This window comes from Sturnus vulgaris, chromosome 10 (genome assembly GCF_052056855.1).
Source record: "Sturnus vulgaris isolate bStuVul1 chromosome 10, bStuVul1.hap1, whole genome shotgun sequence".
NCBI classification, from domain to species: Eukaryota; Metazoa; Chordata; class Aves; order Passeriformes; family Sturnidae; genus Sturnus; species Sturnus vulgaris.
The window spans coordinates 18,133,759-18,148,338 of record NC_142252.1 but is presented as its reverse complement, the minus strand read 5'-3'; the positions used below and the strand labels follow the sequence as shown (position 1 = coordinate 18,148,338).

The 14,580-nt window shown below is 43.7% G+C and overlaps 1 long non-coding RNA gene across 1 annotated transcript in view; it reads left to right on the top strand.

Moving 5' to 3' along the window:
- Window positions 1-14,580, top strand: part of LOC148222691 (uncharacterized) — a 236,737-nt gene that overhangs the window by 176,109 nt on the left and 46,048 nt on the right. The window contains exon 2 of the long non-coding RNA XR_015805606.1: window positions 13,076-13,351. This is a non-coding gene — a long non-coding RNA (uncharacterized LOC148222691). The remainder of the gene's footprint in view (window positions 1-13,075; window positions 13,352-14,580) is intronic.

Sequence of the window (14,580 nt, the reverse complement as noted above, 5' to 3'; positions counted from 1 at the left end):
AGAGTCACATCACAACCCTCCTGCCAGGCTGGGACCAGGTCTGTCATGCTCTTTCCAACCAGCAAACTGCAGAGAACCACTCACAGACTCCTTTTTCCATCCCAGTGGGTTTCCATGCACATTTCCACTTGTTGGCATGGCAGACATAAAGCCATGACACCATAGTGAAGTCTGGAGAGCATTCCTGTGAATACATGTTAAGAATATGTTGCTGATCTGGATGAAAAGTTACCAACCACTCCTTGTCCCTGTTACTTGTCCCTTCTTTTCCTTCCCTATAATCATTGATGGCAGCTGGACACTTGCTAGCAGAACTGCATGTGTTCTGTCAGCAAACAATGAATGTGACTAAAGCAAACAATCAAAGGAAAAATTAATCAAAAACTAAACAAGTAATCAAAACTGCTTATGAGCATTTCCAAGATAAACTAGATAATTTTAATGGAACCTGTTCACAGGCTGAGTATATGTGCAGGTTTGTTGGGATGGGAGCTTCCAATGGGAAGTAGCTGAGAAAAGATAGTGACAGTAATCTCCTGAGCTGAATCAGCAAAAGCGAGAGCAAGGAATGAGAGCAGCAAAAGAAATTATTAGGCAGAGGATTAAAAACAAACTGACAATTGGTATTTCCACATTGTCCATAATTCATCTGTGAAATTCATTGCCATGGAATTTCATTAATGCTTCCGTGATTAGAAAATTTTTAAAAATAAAGGGCAAATAAGAGAATGAAAAATTTTCAAAATCCTGTTAAAATATATCTTGGACTCAGAAAGTTCCTGGTCTTCAGGTGTCTGGGCATGGGGTGAATATGGCAGGGAATTGCCACTTTCTGCTCACTCCATCTTGCAGCTCTACTCTACACTTGCACTGACCTTTCCTGGTGAAGGAGAATGCAGGACTGGATACAGCCATGGTGCCTCCATTCTTCTGGTATCAGATTTCATGTAATCAGGTCTTGTGCTGTTTTAATCTGCAATCACACAAAATAAAGCTATGAAAGTCCATGGAAGATACTGGAAAAATCTGGTTACCACCCTGAAACTGCTAAACTGGCTTATACATGCTGGAAATAAATTGTTATTCACCCTCCCCAATAGAACACCCCCATTTCTGTGCTATTTTAAAGAAAGAAGTGAAAGTAAATTAGCTCATGTGAGTGTTTCTGTGATTTGGCCATTTAAGTGGCTTTTTCCAATCTATGTGTGTGCGTGTATCATTTTGTTTATAATTTGCGTCCTTAATTACGTGGAATGCTTAGAATAAAAAAAAATGCACTTTCTTACTTTCCCTAAAGAAAAGTAATGTGTTAGTTAATCTGAAAAAAGTGTCCTGATTAAAAGAAATGTGAAACTTCTGCTTTCTTAGTAAGACTAAATTTAGTCATTCTGAAATGTAGAATAGCTGCTGCATCTATTAAATATTATAATCTTGGTTATCATCCACTGAAATACATCCTTTTCCAGAGTTCTAATGGAAATATAACAAGATACCAAAAAAAAAAAAAAAAAAAGAGTGTAAGGAAAAGAAAATTATGCTTGGTACTCTGAAAATTGAACATTTTAATGGCAATAGGATGAGGAGATGATGTGTGTTGCAAAGGACTTTTCACTTGGATTTTTTTTTCCATAATTGGAGCATCTTAAATGATATCATGATACTTAGTATGAATAAAGCATGAGTAAATGTAGAAAAAGGACACAAAAAGACAAATTTCAAGCATTTGGCACTGGAGGAGCAGTACTAACAAAATGAATTGACTCACCAAGGCTGCAGTCCAGCAGTTACCAATGTGCTGAAGTTCATAAGTGATTTTTTTCTGGTAGAACTATTTATAAATATTAGTCTGGACAGGATCCTGGGATCTTATAATACCAGGACTAAATTAGTCTACAGGATTCTGGATTTCTAATTTAGCTTTTATCACTACCTGAATAGTGCTACCACGGGTATTTAAGGGAATCTCAATTAAAAACTAGAATTAGCAGCACAGTTCCTTTTTGCTTCTCTGGATGCTAAGCAGTGTCCTGGACATTGTCACTGTGCACCCAGCAGCAGTGAGGGCCAACAACAGCTCCACATTGTCCATGGGCATTACAAAGGAAGGATAAAATCAAAGGTAGAGAAGTCGTGTCACCGTCATTTGATGATCAGCCAGCATCATTTCAATCTTATCCAGAGATCTTTGGTCATTTAACTCTGTTCTGTGTCCCTGTCCCCACAAGGTGGAACACTTAAAAGGATAAATCACATACTTGAGAGATGTAGGCTCGTGTGGATGAATGTATTGAGGAGCCTGAGGCTCTTTGATTTCCCAGCGCCTTTGAGGGTCTGGATTGTAATGTTGACTGTCATCAGCTTATTGAAAATAGCAGAGAACATACCTCTTCACTAACTATTTTATTATCCCTAAATGCCTACTGTGGAGAAGAAAAGACAAGATAGATCCCCACAGGACTTGCCATGGAAACACTGATCCTGGGGGGAAAAAGCCACTCAAGATCAGTGCTGTCCACTCTATGCAAGTACAGAAATATTCTGGTGCATTGTATGAAAAAATGTTTGTAGACGTAAGAATTATAAGTGCAAGTATTTGATCATCAGACGCTGACAGGGTGAATGTAGCCATTAACTAATTAGCAACAGAATTTGCATAACCTGCAGCCCTCAAATATTTTATGTATAAATTGATGGTCATCCAAATAGTTGCAAATGAATTAATTAAAAGAGATGATAGGATTCCACAGATAAACAGATGAAACTAAGCATTTTTCATAAATAAAACATTTTACCCTTATGATTACTCATCTATTTCTACTACTATTTTTGTCCAGTTCAGTAGAAAAACATAACCTGTTGCTATATTATATTTTTTTTCTGATTTTAACTTTTTCTTTTACTTCCTGACTCTGCTGGAATATCTAATAAAAAAAAAAAAAAAAAAAAAAACAAATTAATATATTGCCTTGTTAGTGGTCATCTTCTTAGGCAGGACTTGGGAAAATTTAGAGCATTTAAAATGCTCCAGCTGGCTGCTACTGCCTATTTTGACTGCTACAAAATTCACTCATACCTACAAAATATTTCTCTTGTCCTTTGGTAATTAATAAGTTAGAAGTGCCAAAAAGAAAAAAAAAATAAAGGAAAAAATAAAGAAAATGAAAAAAACATCCTGTTGCTTTGGCACTATTATAACAGGAGCCATGAGCCTCTAAAAAGTATGAAATACCTTATTCTATGTTTAGAGCTGATTGTGCTATTTGTTAGTTGTGGCCTTGAAGTATTTTGATTTAATCTTAGAAAACAGGGCTGATCTGGATGAATTCCAGCTGAAGCTACAGGAATTGAAGAATTAAGCTACAGAACATAATGAAATTATTCAGTCCCATGCAATCTGATGAGCATCACTGTGTGTAATGAGATGTGTGTGTGGTTGTATCTGAAGCTGGTTGTATACCATTGATTACAAAAGTACCTTTTACACATAGTGTAAGATAATTACTTTGTATGAAAAGCAGACTATTTTAAAGCATTTATTTTAATAAATACATTTAGCACTAGTTTTCTGTATGTGGGTATATTGTTAGTGAGTAGTATTCAAGGCTAAAGCCCTTACCTTTGTGCTGATGCTGAAAACTATCAATTATAAAGCACCTAACAATGTTCTACCAATGAGCACTCTCTTTTAGTGGCATGTTCCTATTCCTCTCTTTAAAAGACAGATATTGCTGTGTGCAGGAGCTCCAAGACTGGGGTACCATTGTTAGGGTTGATTAAGGGGAGGAGGAACTGTTCAAATTTTAGGGTTCTTTTCTTATCAGACATCTATTGAACTGAATAGCATTTTGTTTTATATCACACTTTTTATGGCCTAGGTATCTCAAAGCTCTTTACAAAACAGTCTGTTTCAATAATAAATATTACTAGAATAGTGAATGTATAGGCATCTATTGTGTGATCTGCAATAGCTCACATACTCTTTGGCATTTGAACAATGCATTTAGGGAGTAGGGTGATGGGAATATGTAAGATAGTTTTATTTGCAAGTGTTAAAATAAATGTTTGAGAATCTTAACAGTGAAACCATAAGTAGGAGGAAAATGTTTATCCTGCACCTTATGATTTGGTAAAACCTGCCTTGCATCCACCTGGATGCAGTGTTACAGCTGGCAAGAAAAGCCAGAGCAATAATTGTTCAGTGGAGGGATGGAGCTCTTGGAAGAATGAGTCTCCACCTACAAAGATCTCACATGTTGTTTAGGACCGTAGTGAAAACAATCCTGACCACTGAATTGTCTTTGTTAGAGTGGTGGGCCTCAGACTGCATGGAACAGATCCACAGTTTCAGCTAATTTTGATTATGCACAAGGAGAAAATAGGAGGAGGAATGTAATAAATGCTGAGGAGGCAGTAAGAGACAGAGAAGGGGAAATAAGAATGCTAGGCAGTAATGGGTGTGTGCATCTCCTTCCAAAGCTGCTGGATCAGCCAAAAACCGTACTGGCACAGAGCTGTCCTCTGTGTCCTCAGTAAAATTCCTGCACTGCTAGCAGGGACTGTAAAAAAATATATGCATCTGCAGCTCAGCCACCACAGTTCACAGTCCTTCGGAGTGGAAATTAGGGGAAATGGTAGAATTAGTAAAATCCTGTATTGTCCCCAACAGGATAACTTGTGACTGTGGTCTTTCCTATGGGTAGGATGAACAGCTATGTGTGGCTTCCTCTGATTGTGCACACCAGGTGCATTTTGTCCTTCTTTTCTCTAGGTTTCTGTCTATCTGTGCCCTAGCTGTCTTTTCCTCTAGTCAAGGTCTCTCTCTCTTCTTTCTCAACCTCCATATGCTCTCATCTCCCTTTCAGCTCTTCTCTTCCCCCTGCCCCTCCTTCAGCCTGGACAGAACTGCACCCCTTTTCAAAGCCTTTATTTTTAGAAGAAAATAAAATACATGAAATCTGAATCACTTCAAAACCATATTCTGGTGCTTTCTCTTGCTTCTCAGTCCACTATTGTTGTTCAGACAGTGTATAGAGCACTATATCAAGTAATTGGGTATTATATTTTGGACTGTAGTTCGGGCACTAAAAATAGCATATTGGTGACCACTTTGTTCCATATGCCTCCTTTATAAAAGGAGCTAACAACACTTTTTCAGGTTTTCCATGTTGGAACATTAACTTCTAGCAGAGGTGCTATTCTTTTTTGTGGTGAAAGCAAAATGAGTGTGAACTGGGGATGATCATTGCTTCCGTGAAATTTTGTAAAACTCATTGCCACGTGATTATTTTCTATCACCAGGTTCATACTTGCAGGTTCAGGCTGACATGTTGCCACTGCTGTTGTTCCATGGTTGCTTTGTTGTTCTACCATTTTTTGTCCTGGGCTCTAAAAGACAGTGAAAGGCACTCACAAAATCACTTTCATTAAGACAACCACCAAGTCAGACACTGTTATCAAAGGCTGATGGTCTTGGTGTTCAGCTAGAAACATCTCACAGGAGCCTGATAATCACAAATGATAAGAAACTGCCTTCTGCCAATCATACTCTCACAAAGTGTATCGTCTGCACCTCCAAAACTGAGGAACCCAAAGTACCTGGTCACTTTTTGCAGCTTTCTCCGTGCTGCCCACACTCACGTAGATGATCCTCAGGGCTGGGCAGTGGTTTCCATCTCCTGATGGCGTGACTGAATGTGGTCTTGAAAAGTTGGTTTGAAGGCCTATTTGTTTGGAGCAACTCTTCCTGTGTAGCCCTTCCTGTTTAGTTGCCAGGGGACCCCTGGCACATGGCTCTATTTCTGGGAGTCCTGTGGGTTATTTCCCTGCTCGCTCCAGCCCCAGCCGGTGAGGTCGAGCTTCTGTGCCCTGCTGTGAGGTGATCTCTTACTTTCTCACTCTTGAGAAGAAGGATGACCAGCTGACAGTAAAATTGCTCGGTGCTGATGAGCCCTTGGCTTTGTTACTGTGGTAAAACATGCATCATTTGACAGCTGCTTGTGCATGGAAAAAAAACATAGATGATTAACGGTTTCCTATCTTTTCTTGCTACTGATCTTCTTTGCTTATGACAGACGAGACTTAGATGTCTTTTTTTTAAGAGACAGTGAGAGAAAAGGAGAATATTTAAACTTGTTCTCACCTAAGTTTTTTATGTTATCCTAAGGACCTTATTTGCAGTATAGATTTTTGGTCGTAATTTCAGCTCTCCTAAAATGATATGTCATTCAGCTTTAAAAAGGAATGCGTATTCTTCCCTGGCTGGATTTTTTTTTTCAAGAAGGGTATAATGCTAATTTTACTTATTCAGAAATTAAAATAGCAAACATTTTATATGAGGTGTTGATAATTACCTATATTACTGTAATGCTGTGACAGATGTTGGCAAAAAGAGGCAGAAAATGCCTACAGCTGTGCACTCCATGACATCCAGTTTATACTCAGACAGAAGGCTAACAGATGTTCTGAACTGTCACTTTGCCTAAATGTTTTTAAAGTCTAAGGACCTGCTTTATAATTCACTAGGGCCTCATTTGGTTTCACAGAGGTCCTCAGAATTCCCATCTGTGACAATTAATGTCGAAGACTTTTATAAATCAACCCCTGTCCTTATTAGCCCTCTGCAAATAGATATTGTGTATCCATATACTCCCGAGGCTTGTATTTTTTGTGACCTAGTTTTAAATTTCTATTACTTGTATCTAGCATAACTCTTGTTTTGAGAAGAAACAGATTTGGGTGATGTGCATACAGCTTGAGCACCAGAGTCAAAAGATTGCTGATATAATTTAGAGTGACCTCAGAACACCTGTGTTAAGATATTCTTTATTTTCTTGATGAATGTTGTGGTCATTTCTAAGGGGGCTGTAAAATGCTAACAACTTCAAGCTACTTGTTTTCCTAAAGGAAAACATAAATCTTGGTGCTATCAAACCAGAGTGCTTAAACAAGCATGTTCAGCTGCCAGAGATATTCCTAAAGGAGAGAATATTTTTGCTCTGAAATACTTAAAATATTTAAGGGGAACTTTAAAAAACAAAGGGTTCATATATTAAATTGTACTCTTTAAATTAAAAATTAAGATCTTATAAAAGTAATATGTAGGTAATGTATGCATGTAGAGAAACATTTAGAATTGTTGTCTTCAAGCTCCGCCCAAATTTGCCAGCATACCTTTAGATAAGTAAAAAATGTCTCTAGAGTAAAAAAACTTATTACTTTATTGATAGTTGTCATTTCTTTTTAAAAGCTGAATTCCTGTTGTACAGTATTTTAATAGTTTAAATATTGTGCTAACATAATCAGTGTTTGTCTTCTGTTCCCCAATCCTGTATAGAAGCAGAACTCCAAATTGTACATCTTTCTGGGTTTGTTTCTAAATTACTCCCCACACTTAATTACGAGGATGAGAGGGATGCCTTATTCCTCTTTGTTATGGGCTAAGCTCTCAGTAATCCCAAACAAAAGAGCCAGTTCTGGAAGATATAGGATTTGCTAGCAGGATTATGGTCTCATAGATAATGATGTGCAGTCAGCAGAAGCGAAGCTTTATTTTAATTCAAATAAGCTAGTAAACAAACCACTGACAAGTCTGCTGGTGAGAGTAACTGGCTTCTGTTGCCACATTGGCAGCTAAATTATAGAAAATCTATTATACCCTGTTCACCATATGTTTAATTTAATACAGATACAAATTAAACTATCCACGGTGCCTATTAAAATGACAGTACATATTTTTTAAATATATTAATGTTTTAAGATACATTCCCCTGACCTTAAGAAGGGCAATGCTGATTTGGGACACTACAGCAAAACACATGCTAGTCAACAGATTCCCTTCAACAGCAACAGTGATTTGAAAAAACACAGAATATTAATAGTACAGTTTTGTAACAGATAATGAGGTTAATTGGGGTGTTTTACCTTCTAAGCATCTGTTCTTGCACACTTCACTCCCCCTAGGTTCCTGGGCCTTGCATTTGATAGAAGTGGTTGATATCTAATCCTCTGCATACTTTTTAATTCAGTGCCAGCTACAGTATGAGGGTGTTGCCATTTTCCTGCTGCAAACTATTCCTCATTTCTGCATATTCTCATTTATCAATGTTCTTTCAAATAATCTGAATTTCTTGGAATTGCTGCTCTGTAATACTGTGGAGGGTTTCAAATTATGCAGAGGGATTCCTGCTTAGGGCCTGTGTTGTTCAGAGGAAGAAGTGTTGAGCAGTATGTGTTGGGGCCTGTTATGGACCCTGATTGACTTGAGTTCTGTGGTGCTTAGAGTGAAAGCAGGTATTGGAAAAAAATTAGAATAACAGGCGGCAAATATTGTGGGGGTCTAACTAAGTGTAGATGTTTCCAAATAAACTGAATTTACCTCATAAAGTCAGTAAGTCACTGCAAGTTATGGGGACCAGCAGGTGTTGCTGTCATGAGGTGGTGATGGGCTACTTGAAACTTTATTGAAATCACAGAGAAATAAATTAATTTCCCCAAATTCATCCCTTATATCTTAAATGAATGATGATGAAAAAAATGTGCCAGTCAAAATATTGCAAGTGAAGAGCTCTCTGGACTTCCCTGGGGTCCTCCTGCCAAGATTGGAGCTCTCCTTTCCAGCTCCAGTCTGCTCACAGCAGCAGTAGGCATGCAATGAGAATGTAAGTTTTGTGAAATTACTTGCTTGCAGATTGTGAATTGTCACTTCACTCCATGGTAATGTAGCCAAAATTCAGCATTCAAATTACGTTCCCCATAATATTTAACATGTAAGAGTACATGCAAATGTCATGTGAACATGTGAAAACATGTGTGAAGGGTGTTCCTGACTCCTATAAATGTGCAGCATCATATACCAGGCCCCAGAGTGTATATTATCATATATACAATGTATACAACATACAGCATGTGCATGGGTGTGAGACGTGCAGTGTAAAGTGTGTATATACCGTGTGCATATGTATGCTCATTGTATGTTTATTTTAATTTAATTTACCAAAACACTTTCCAAAGAAAATTGACATCTAAGGAGTTGAATGCGTAAAAGTATCAAGAGCAAGAGATATTTGGACAAAACACAAAATATTACTGCTCTTCTTCCCAGGAGAAATTTGTCTTATACCAAGTGGTCATCTTTCACTAAAGGCGTATTTATCACCACGGCTACCCATAGCAAAATTATTGCTGTAAGTGTTGAGGTAATAAATGAGCAGGCTCTCTCATAGCAGCCATGGGAAAAAAAAAAAAATTAGAAAGACCAAACAAACAAAAAGCCAAACTCAACAGAAAAATATTCTGCAATTTTAGGAAGCACATCTGAAGTTCTTCCGTAGATTTCCATGCAGCAAAAGGCCTGCCTGCCCTGCAAACCTGCCGCTCCTCCAGAGCCACTCTTGTGTGCTACAGCTTCTTTGCTTTTGGGTAAATGGATTTTCTACCTTCCTGTCCCTGAGGGCTGGGGGCAGCAACCAAAAGAGCCCTGGTACCGGTGTGTCCCGAGTGTTCTGCTAGGGCTGCAGCGTGGTGGAAAGCGTGTCCAGCCTTCCTGGGCTGTGCATCCCTGGAGCACACACGGGCACCACCACCACGGCTCCCACTCGCAGCTTTTTGGTTCAAAGAGCATGAACGTTGCTAAGTGGAACGAGAGGCTGAGAACTTCTGGGAATAGACTGGGAAGCCCCTTCTCCCGGGGAAGGAGTCCCGGAGGACACGCGGGGTGGCGGCGGCCGAGCGAGCGCTGCTCGGGGGGCGCGGGGGATCCGCGCTGCGCTCCCCGCGTGGGCTCTGCCGCGGAGCCGCACCCCGCCGGGACCCCGGGCAGCCCGCCGGTATTAAACTTTAACCCTCTTGTCAGCGAGCCAGGATGCGAAAGAAGGGCTTGTCCCGTGTGGTGTGAGCCTCAGCTCCTCCGGGGAAGATTAACCTGGGAGCCCCGGCGCGGGGAGCGCGGGCCGTGCGCGGCGGAGCCAGGCACAGGCTGGGGCTGAGCACTGCCGGAGCCACTGCAGTCACGGCAGGGGCAGAAATATTCGCTGGGGCGAGAAATACCAGCAGCAGCCGGTCTTCCCACTCTGCTTTGAAACAGCTTCAGTGCTTTGTCCTGGGTATGAACTCCAAAATTCTGAATTATTTTTTTTTCTGGATACAGTGCTGGGTCAGACTCCGGCACTCAGACCCTTTACGGGAGACCGTGTCTGGCAAACACCTTGCTGGTCTGTTGGAATATGCAACTTAGAGATATATCCTATATACAGCCAATTTGGAGTAATCCGTTATTTTATCTATGCACCTGGGTGCAAGTGCTCTGGCTTTGGATGTTTTCTTTTGTTGGGGGGTATTTCCCCAAGCCAAAAATGAATTGTGAAAGCCAAAATCTAGGACGTTCATTTTCCCACCCCGTGGGATCGGTCTCGGCATAGAGACTTAAGGGTACTAATGGCCATGTGGAAGCCCAGCCCTCCACAGACTAGGGAGAAAAAATACATGTTGATATGCGAATTTCTCTCAGAGCCCTTCCAATATGCGGTTCACTTTTTCACTTTTGTTTGTTTGTTTTTCTCTCCCTCTAGAAAGTCTTAGAAATTGCTGCAAAGCGTTATAAAGTTGTAGCTACCCGGTCCACACACTGGTGATTTCGTTTCTGGTTATCTGCAAAATGAGCTTTAAGCCAATTTTGTGCTTCAGGCTAAAGAGAGAGATTCGTATTTCCCTCCTAGATGCGTGGCATTCCTGGAATCTCTTTGTCAGCTTGCCGTAGGATGCTGCTGTAATTTGCCTGGAAACTCTCTCCAAAATTTGTTTACAGCGGTTAAGAACAACGTGAGATTTCTGAGCCATCGGGTTGTTCTCTCTGGACAGAAAAAAAAAATCATCTTTCATTGATAAGTCAGTATTAAACTACTCAGAGCCTGGTCCCAAAGAACCACCGTAGGCTGAAAATATGCATTTCCTACTGATCTCTTTCCTTCCCTGCTCTAAGAAATTAAATAGCTCTTCAGGAGAAGCGGTACTTTCTTCGAGAATCCTAGAAAAGTTCTCGCACGTTTTCCTGAACTTTGACACGCTTGGCTCTTTTATGCCGCTTCTCCCCCTCTCCTGAACATGTAAAGGCTATTGCGAAATGACGGGAGGGTTGCCTGAACTCTGTGGCTGGAGATGAACTCTGCCACCCACCCTCCGTACGAGTCCCCACTTGGCGCTCAGCCTGGCAAGCGGAGCTGCCCGGCCCCGGCAGCGCCGCCCCTGCGCGGAGCCGTGCGGAGCTGCCGGGGCCGCTCCGGCGGGGCCGCAGCCGCCGCTCCGCGGCCGCCCCGGAGAGGCTCCCCGCACCCTCCCCGCTCCGGCGGAGCGAGCTGGGGAGAAGATGTTTATCCTGAGATGCAAAATGGGTTGTTGAAAAACAAGCCATGTGCAAATAGTTTAATTTTCCGTTTTGATGCTTATCTTTGTCTCCCGAATTTCATCGGAGAGGCTTTAATTGGCGTGTGGGTAATAGTTCCTAAATAATCCCTTATTAGATGACTTCAGACGAGTTGCGAACCAATAACGTCTTAGTCCCAAAAGTGAAAGTAGAATTTGAAGGCTCAGGTCAGTTTTTGTCAAAGGGCTCATTTGAACATCTTTTAGTTTGCTGAAAAAGCTAATTAAAGAACGTTTGAAGGTTAAAGTCATTATTCCGTGCTGTTGTCGTGCTACAAGTGAGCCGAGTTTTGTGAAAACACAAAGGGCAGAAGTCACAGAGGTGGATTACTGTCAGTCCAGGCTACAGAGGCACAGAGAACTGTGGCATTAATTCCTATAGAAAGGTAGACAAACACAGTCACTGACTAACAACTTTCCCGCAGAGCCCTATTGTCTAAGCACTTTCTACTGCTTTGGGGCTCTCTTCGAGTTGCTACAGTCGTAACCAGATCTCAGACTAGGTAACGGGGAGATTTTCGGGCGCAGGATTCTTGACCCGTGAATCAATTTTCACGACAAAAATCGCTGTGGGTCTTGGCGGCTCCCTCTAACATTTATTTCCCTCTTCAGCGGTGCTAATTTATTCATTACTTGGCAGAAAGTTAGCAGCGCAGCAGAACTCTGCTGGAGCCGCAGCACCCTCGGCACCCGCGGCCGCCCGGCTGCTGCCGCCGCTGCTCTCCGCGGCCCCGGTCGTGGGGCTGCTCTGCAGGCATTCAGCAACTTTGCGGGCGGAGGCGCCGCTGCGCAAGAGCCGCGCAAGAGTCGCGCAAGAGCCGCGCTGCGCGGGAGCTGCGCGCCGCGGAGGCTGCTGGAGCGCAGGGACAGGCGCAGGAAAATCCCGGGGGCTAATCCCGGGGGCTGTCAGCAGCAGTTTGCGCCTTTGTGTGTGCGTGTGCGTGGACAGCAGATTGCAAAGCCGGGCACACAAAGATAGGCGCGCACAGGCACAGCCGGGGCTGCTCAGCCTCGCCTCCCCAGCGCCCGCTGCCTTCGCGCTGAGCCGCTTTGCCCCACTCGCTCTCAAAGTCTAGATTTTTAGGTCTGGCCACGACTGTAGATCTCCCCAAATTCAAAGAAACAGATGTTTGGGCTGATTATGGATGGGGGGAGGGGAGGAGGGATCCCTGCAGCTGCAACTCAAAGAAATATATTGATAGAATATTTCAGTGGTAATAAATACGCAGAGATCAGCTCGACCTTGCGAGGTCTTTATTTTAATTTTTTCCCCCATATACAAAAATCTTTATCAAACCTCTATTCTATGGCTTCAATAAACAGAACCCATTACCTCACGGCAGCTTTTGTTGGCCTGTATACAAGCGAGAACAAAATGGTTATTCAGGAGAACGCTTTCGATTTTTATTGTGTGTAGTATGCACAAAGAGCAGTGTTATTGTATTAAAAAGAACCATCTGTAGCAGAAACAATGGCATCAAATTATCTTTGAATACCCACTGCAAAAATATAAAGCTTTTTTATTATTCTTCTGCTGTACGGTGGGGGACAGAGAAGTGACTTTTTTGTTGTTGTGGGTGCATTCTTATAACACACACACAAAATCAGCCATTGGGATTTTTTTTTAAGCCATAAACGATTTTTTCCCCTCTTGTTCCAGGGACTGCAGTTAAGAGCTAGGGCTAGGACTTGGAGGATGTGTAGGCAAACGGAAAGAGAGCCGGGGGAAGAAAAACCGAAATGGATTCATTCTCTCTCCTGGATGGAGGAGGAGAGGAGAAGAGAAGGGGACGTGCGAGCTTCCTTCAACTGCCTCTGTCCGGTGAAAAGTGCTCAGACCCCCGGGGCTGCGCCGGGCTCCGGAGTCCGCGCGGACTTTCGCGTTGAGCTGCCAATCAAACCGCTCACAGCCACCACCCTGCTCTGGCACCGACATGTAAGTAGCTGCAGCACAACTTTGACATTCACAGTTTTTCCCCCCTCCTCCCCCGTGACCTTTAAAACGATCTGGAAATGTAGCTCCCACCTACGACCCGCCGCTCTGAGCTCCACCGCGTTAAGCTCGGGGACTCGCGCACGGGTTTGGGCTCGGCTGAAATTGCGCGGCCGCGCATCGCGAGCGAAGCGCTGGGCAGGAGCGCTCCCGGTCCGCGGGCTGCCTCTGCCCGGTCCGCTCCTCCCCCTCAGAGCTCGCGGCCCGGGGTGAAGCAGAGCCGGGACTCTTCCCCGCCGGCCCGGGGTGTTCCAGACGAGGCCGCTATTTTGGCGTTGCCCCGCGGATCGAGCCGCGGAGGGACGCGCAGCCCCCGGCCGCCCATCGCAGCCGGCGGTAGGCGCGAAGCCACGCTCACAGAGATGCTCCGCGGGTTTCCGGGGCCGGGCGGTGCCCGATGCCGGGCGGTGCCCCGGGCCGGGCGCTCCGCGGGAGCGGTCGGGGCGGTGCGCGGGGCGCGGAGCGGCCGCCGGGCGGGGGTTCCCCGGGCGCGCCGCTCTCTGCCGCCCCCTGTGGGCGCTGCCGGCCGCTCCTCCCGCGGCGCTGCGCGGCGACTCCCGGCCCAATCCCGGGAAAGCGGGGCCGGCCCCGCGGAGCTCCCCGCACGCCCAAAGCGGGGCTGCACCGCGGGCAGAGGCGGCGCATCGCCGGGCCGGGCTCCGGCTGCGCGGGGTCCGCACCCGGGCAAGTCGATAATAAATCATCAATACCTTTAACTGCCCGCCGCTGCCTTCTAATGTACTTGGGGCTGGGAAAGGCCCGAATTTGACATACAGGCTCATTATAATACCATTTAAAGGGAAACTCTTTTTAGTTACAGTTAACAAAGTTGAGGTTGGATTTCCCCCTCTTCGCCCCCCCCCCCCTTTTTTTTTTTTCTTGGTAAGAATTTGGTAGATAAAGGTTAATCTTGGGCTGAATGATAGAGCTGTGATTGACAAGAGAAAAGGTGTTGAGGGCAGGTCGAGCTGTCTTATTTACAGCCCACTGCTTGCTATAGAGCCTTTGTTAGGACTGGAAAGCTAATTTAGTGCTGATCAAAAGCACCACAGAGTTAAAGGACTGGTAATGACTGCTAATTTCATTTCAGCCTCATACATCCCCAACTGCTGTAATTAAAGACGTGCTATTTAAATACAGGTGAAGGGGTTTTGTAGTAGAGGGAAAGTGGG